The following is a 6,492-nucleotide window of genomic DNA, read 5'->3' as shown; positions in this document are numbered from 1 at the left end:
CCTTTCAAACTGATGAGAGAGTTTGCTATTATGTAGCTGGCAAGGAAAATGATTATTTCTGTGATATACATTTTTAACACAATAACCAAAATTATGGCTGACACCATAGATTCTAAGAACATGTATATTAAGATACAATAGAGTTTTAGCAATTTCATGCAAATTCTGTGACACATATTAATAAAATATATTGATATAATTCAATAAACTTATAACTATATATACACATGGAAATATCTTTCTTATTTGACAATGTTTACCATGAGAATTTAATGTATCAAATAAGCCTAACTGGCTTAATATTTCTTTTTTTATTAGGTGAGAGTATATGTTGGGGGTGATTTTTATGGAGCATCTTGGAATCTCCCAAAGTCAGTTTAAGATCAGAAAGACTCAATTTAGAATTCGATTTGGGAAGTTTATCAAATATGCCAAGAGATTAACTTAGAGTTCAAAATTACAGTGACTAAAGGAAAATATTTAATGGATGAGAAAGCAGCAGAAGAAAAAATAATCAATGAACTTGAAGATAGAACAATAGAAATTACCCAATCTACACAGCAGAGAGAAAATAGGAAACAAACAAACAAACAAACAATCTGGAGCTTTAGGGAACTGTGTGAACATAACAAAGGTCTAATATCATGTCACTTAGGGTCCGAAAGGAAAGAAGAAATAGGGCAGGCCTGGAAAAGAACTCAAAGATGTAAGGATGGTTAACTTCCTAAAGGTAAAAGACATAAGTTTACAATTTCAAAAAGCATGTAAACACTAACCCTTTTAGTTACTTTGGGCTGCTGTGACAGAATGTCATAGACTGCATGGCTTTTAAACAACAAAAATTTACTTTTTCACAGTTTTAGAAGCTGGAAGTCCATGTCCTGCTGCCAACATGGCTGGGTTCTGCTGAGAGCTCTCTTCTGGGTTGTTGACAGCTGTCTTCTTGTATCCATAGGTGGTGAAAAGTGGAGAGGCATTCCTTGGCTCCATTCCTTTTTATAAGGGCACTACTCCTACATGAGCATTTTACTTCAATTTCAAGTTCATAACATCACTCAAGATCAAGACAATGAAATCTGCGCCAAGATACATCCCAGTGAAATATCTGAAAATGAAGACAAAGAAAGTATCTCTAGGGGAGATAACAATACAAGTGGAACTGGAAAACACCAGAAATACAGAAAAGCCATCAGGGAGTGACATATTTTTTAAAGTTTTGGAATAAAATTGTAAAACCTTATTTCAATGTTGAGTAAATTTATCCTTTGGGAATGAAAGAGAAAGAATTAGATAAAGGAAAACTGATAGAATTAATTGCCAGCAAACCTACTTTAGAAAAGGACTAAAGACACTTTTCTGAACAGAAAAGAAACGACAAAAAAAGGAACTAGAAACATCCAAAAGGAAGAAAGAATAATGTAAAGGGAAATATAGGGGTAAATACAATACATCTTCCTTTTCCTCTGTAGTTTTATGAATATGACAGTTTTAGCAAAAATTATAAGGGCATGTAGAGAAATATTTAAGACATATTATAAATGAAGGAGGCTTGAAGGATATATGAGGGACAAGGTTTCTATACTTCACTGAAAATGATAAAATGTTGACCCTATTAGACACAATAAATTATATACATTTCATATAAAATTATAGCATCCACTAAAAATATCTGTACAAAGTGATACACTTAAAAATATTATAGATGGCTGTGGTGCCTCACACTGGTAATCCCAGCACTTTGGGAGGATCACTTAAGGCCAGGAGTTTGAGACCAGCCTGGGCAATAGAGTGTGTCAGGACCCAGGACTGGCCAGGCCTCTGGCCCGGCTTAACTAGGTCCTGGACACAGACTGCTATGCTATTATCTTACTTGGGAACAATTACCCTTAGGTGCCTGAGGGCTATTTGCCTTAGCAGAAGGGAGAGAGAGCGAGAAACAGTCTTTGAGGGAGAAAAACAGTCTTACTAAGAGAATCAATCTTAGCAGTCTTGGTAGAGAGTGCAGGCCTTCTGCGGGCAGGAGAAACAAAAGAGTCAGCATGAGCTGGCACTTGCTCCTGTCTGCCTTCTTCTGCAGCTTCTTACAGATGTAATCCCGTGTATCTTGCACCAAGGTGTAGATCCCTGATGTTCTCATCTCGCGAGCTCTCATGTTCTCATGTTGGGAGCTGAAACCCTTCCCCATGGGCTTATCACCCGTTGTTTCTTATGATTACTGAATGTTCTGAGCTTAGCTCTCGCTTCTCCTTGCCATGAGCTATATGGTCTGCTACAAGAGTGGGACTCCATTTCTATGAAAAATAAAAAAAATAAGCCAGGCTTGGTGTCATGTACCTGTAGCTCCAGCTGACTTAGGGGGCTGAGGCAGGAGGCTTGAACCCAGGACTTCCAGGTTGTGATGAGCTATGATTGCACCACTGCACTCCTGCTCGGGTGACAAAGCCAGACTTTATTTTAAAAAAATTACTAGATAAGTCAAAATAGAATTCTAACATAAAATTTAAAATAACACATAGGAAGGCAAGAAATGAAAAGAGAGGAAAAAGATCAGATAAGCAGAAAATATAAAGTAAAATGGACTTTATGACCCAAGATATCAATAATTGCATTAAACATAAATGGTCTAAAGTAAATTTGGTAAAAATTGGAGTCTTTCTGGATTAGAGAAAGAAAATATCCTACACTATTATGAGAATTCACCCAACACTTATATTTTTATATGTTATACAAATTTGACATTATATATATTTTGTTGAGTTAACTTTTGATACTAAATAATTTTGACTAATACATAATATCATATATACTTTAAATAACCTCACAAAGCTGTCGGCTTAATTGACACCTGGTGCAAGTAACCTTCCTTGGCAGCTGCTCTTGTGCGGATAGTCACAGGGTGGAACTCCTGTTTGATCCATGTGTGAAATTCCACCTGTCTGTCCCTCTTGATGTCCACACTATGCCTCAATGGTTTCATCTAAGCTGGTTATGCAAGAGGCAGCTAAGTGCTGCTAATTCCCCTCTTAACCAATCCCAAGGGTTGGCACCCACCTCCTTATTCCTTATAGACAGCTAGAATTTGAAATGAAACCTTTTCCCATTCTGGACAGACACCGGTGAGTCCCTCTTTTGAGTCCTTCTGAGCCCTAACACATTTTTCCTGGCTAAATATCACAAATCATCATAATGGTCTATTACAAAATTCCATGCTGAAATCTTCTTGAAATTAAAAAAAGAGAGAGAACAATAGGAAGGAGAATTTGGAAAAATAATAATCAGCAGGACAGAATAGCCTTATACTCTTAAAAGATATCAGGGGGAGGCTATGGAATTTGGAATTTGCTATTTAGAAGGAAAGCCCTGGGATAAGGGGCTTGGTCGAGCCAACTAAAAAACCTTATAAAAGCTGATATGCTTTGGTACAAACTCATCAGAAGAGTGAAGAATTTATTATATGTTACATAAAAACTACTGATGAATGAGAATATTTCTCCTTGAGGCAAAAGCTACTAATTCTAATAAGATAATGATTCAAAACATAGGTATAAAGGCCAGGCACAGTGGCCTGTCATCCTAGCACTCTGGGAGGGTGAAGTGGGTAGATCACCTGAGCTCACAAGTTTGAGATGAGCCTGAGCAAGAGTGAGACCCTGCCTCAAAAAATAACTGGGCAGAAACCTGGTAAAACTTCTGCTAATGCATGAGGCAAATCCTAAACCTCGTGAACTGTAATGAACAGAAGCCAGTCATGTTGCTGCATCTGACTTTACTGAAGAAATGCTGCTGAAAGCTGAGGTCACCTGAGAAGAAAAAAGGAAAGAGCCTTTATCTGTTCCCACCTTGGCACCAGAGGAGCTATACGAAGAGATCTTTCACGACCTCCCAGCTCTCTCCAGTAAGCTTAGTCCCCTGGTGTTACTAATTGCAAAGGAAGACAATTTGTTGGAAAAAGACATTATGTTCAAAGACTCAACCAAATGTCCCTGTCAACTGCAGCCCCTGGACAGCATGCTTGAAAGCCCCCCAGTGAGCAGCTCTGCCAGGCCGGGGCAGGTATTTGCAGTGATTGTAACCACATCCCATTAGTGTTGCATCAAAGAGGAGCTGGCTGTTGCCTGGGTTTTATGTTTGTATATTCTGTATCTGATGGCCACTCACTGTCACCTCCCCTGTGTGCACCATGCTCTGTGACATCTTGGCCACCTGGTGGGCATGCTGTCCTCCAGGGGAAGATGCTGGCTGACAGGATACAGGTGACACATCTCACAGAAGGCTTCAGTAAAGCCTTTCCATAGCCATAACATTCTGATTAATATTTCAAAGAGAAATATGTAATATAGAATTTTTTAAAAATGGAAATCAAAACCACTTAGCAAAAAATAAATAAATAAAAATAGCTGGGCATTGTGGTGGGTGCCTATAATCCCAGCTGTTTGGGAGGCTGAGATAAGAGGATCCCTTGAGCCCAAGAGTTTGAGGTTCCTGTGATCTGTGATGCCACAGCACTTTACTGAGGGTGACAAAATGAGAGTCTGTTAAAAAAAATTGGCACGTTATTTGTTCAAATGTATTAAATATCAAAAAAGAACTTTTAAATTGACTTGGCATAACTAACTCATTTTGCAAGAGAAATCCAGGGCTTACAAATAATTAACCACATTAAGTGGCACAGCTACAACTAGAATCCATACATCCTCCCATACCCCCGCCACCCCCACAAGTCTCCACACCACTCTAAAAAATTCATTGCCCTCAAAAGGAAATGCAGGTAAACTCAATTTGCCATTTTAATTGTCATATACAGGTTTGCATATAAACACTGCAAAGTAAAAATATATGTGATGCCAATTAATAGATATACCCTTTTGCAAAAGTCTACTGTAAACGTGATAAAAAGGCCTGGGTAACTATCTTTACTCTTCACTGAACCAAAAACAGGTCTCAGAGTAAGGACAACGTCTATCCTATTTGTGATATGGAGAATAATGGCCTTCCAAGGATGCATACCTCTTAATTTCCAGAACCAGTGACTATGTTAAATTATAAAGGGGAATTAAATTTGCTAATCAATTGACCTTAAATTAGAGTGGTTATCCTGCATTATCCAAGCTATCCCAATATAATTACAAGGTCCTTACTATAGAACAGGGAGGCAGAAGAGTCAGTGTCAGGGTGATGTGATGTGACCTGATATGGGACTCAACTGTACATTGCTGGCTTTGAAGATGGAAGAGGGCCCAGAGAATGTGGATTCCTGAGAAAATTGGATTCCTTCCTAGAGCCTCTAGAATGGAACTGAGCCTTGACATGTGGATATAATGTAGTTCAACCCATTTTGGATATAATGTAGTTCAACCCATTTCAGACTTCTGAGCTGCAAAGCTGTAAGATAATATATTCACGTTCTTTTAAGCCCCTGAGTTTGTGATAATGTTTTATAGAAACAAAAGGAAGACAAACATTCCTTCCATAGTTTCATTTCATGTTTTCTTGTGGCCCCTGTCAAATGTCAGAGGAGTCTGTTTATAAAGTATCAGAGAAAAATAGAATTATTATATATATGACAACCAAGGAATCTTTTCCCCAAATAAAAACCAATCTGAGAATACAGTTAAAATAAACATTGATTGAGCCTATGTTAAAGGGGACTACAGTGAAGAAACATCTTTTACAATTTGCTCTACTTAGACAAGAGTAATACTATTTACTGATAGCTGGGTACAACCTACGTTTCTTGTTTTCTACAATTTCACAATCTCTTTAGTGTAATGTAAGGTTTGTTCAAAAGCTTAGAATCTTCGATACAGTGAGAGTCACAGCTAAGGAAGATTTTACTTCATTTCTTAGAATAAAAACAAAAAGAAAAACAGAAAATACCAAAATAATCAAAACCCAGCACTCAAAATTGCAGACTTATCTTTTCTCCCTTGTCATTGTGACTTTGCATATGTGACTTAATTTCTTTAATATGTAATTCTTTATCCTCCCTCCACCTCCTAGTGCCTTAAAGTGGGATGCCCTCACTGTCTAGGTGTCCGTTTTACTGCATGAATTATCCACTTGAGGGGGCTTCCAAAAATGCCAGGAGTGAGGTGAAATATTAAAATTGGGAAACTCTTGATTCAGAATGCTTAGGTATTAAAGTATTTGATTGAATTATGTATAATATGTTCTATGCATCAGAAAAAAAAATGATGGATTTTTCTTTTTCAGATTTCCCCTTAGGGAAGACTCCATGAACTAGAGTAGAACCACATCCTAGAGAGGTGGAAAAAAGGAATCTTGGAAACTCAAGGTAAGATGCCTGGATTATCTTATGTATCTTAGGGTTACTAAAATCTAGTTTACTGGGCTTGGAAGATAAGCCTCAGAGAGGATAGGGGTTGTCTTTAACCTTCTTTTTAGATTCCATATAGCTGGTCTTAGCATCTGGAAAGTATTAAATCTGGAATCCTCTTGCAGTGGGTTAAAAATAGCATTGGTATTTTGATG

This window comes from Otolemur garnettii, unplaced genomic scaffold (assembly GCF_000181295.1).
Source record: "Otolemur garnettii isolate 467f Iridium unplaced genomic scaffold, OtoGar3 scaffold00124, whole genome shotgun sequence".
Classification (NCBI taxonomy): Eukaryota; Metazoa; Chordata; class Mammalia; order Primates; family Galagidae; genus Otolemur; species Otolemur garnettii.
The sequence above is the reverse complement of the archived record's forward strand: the minus strand, read 5'-3'. Positions refer to the sequence as shown.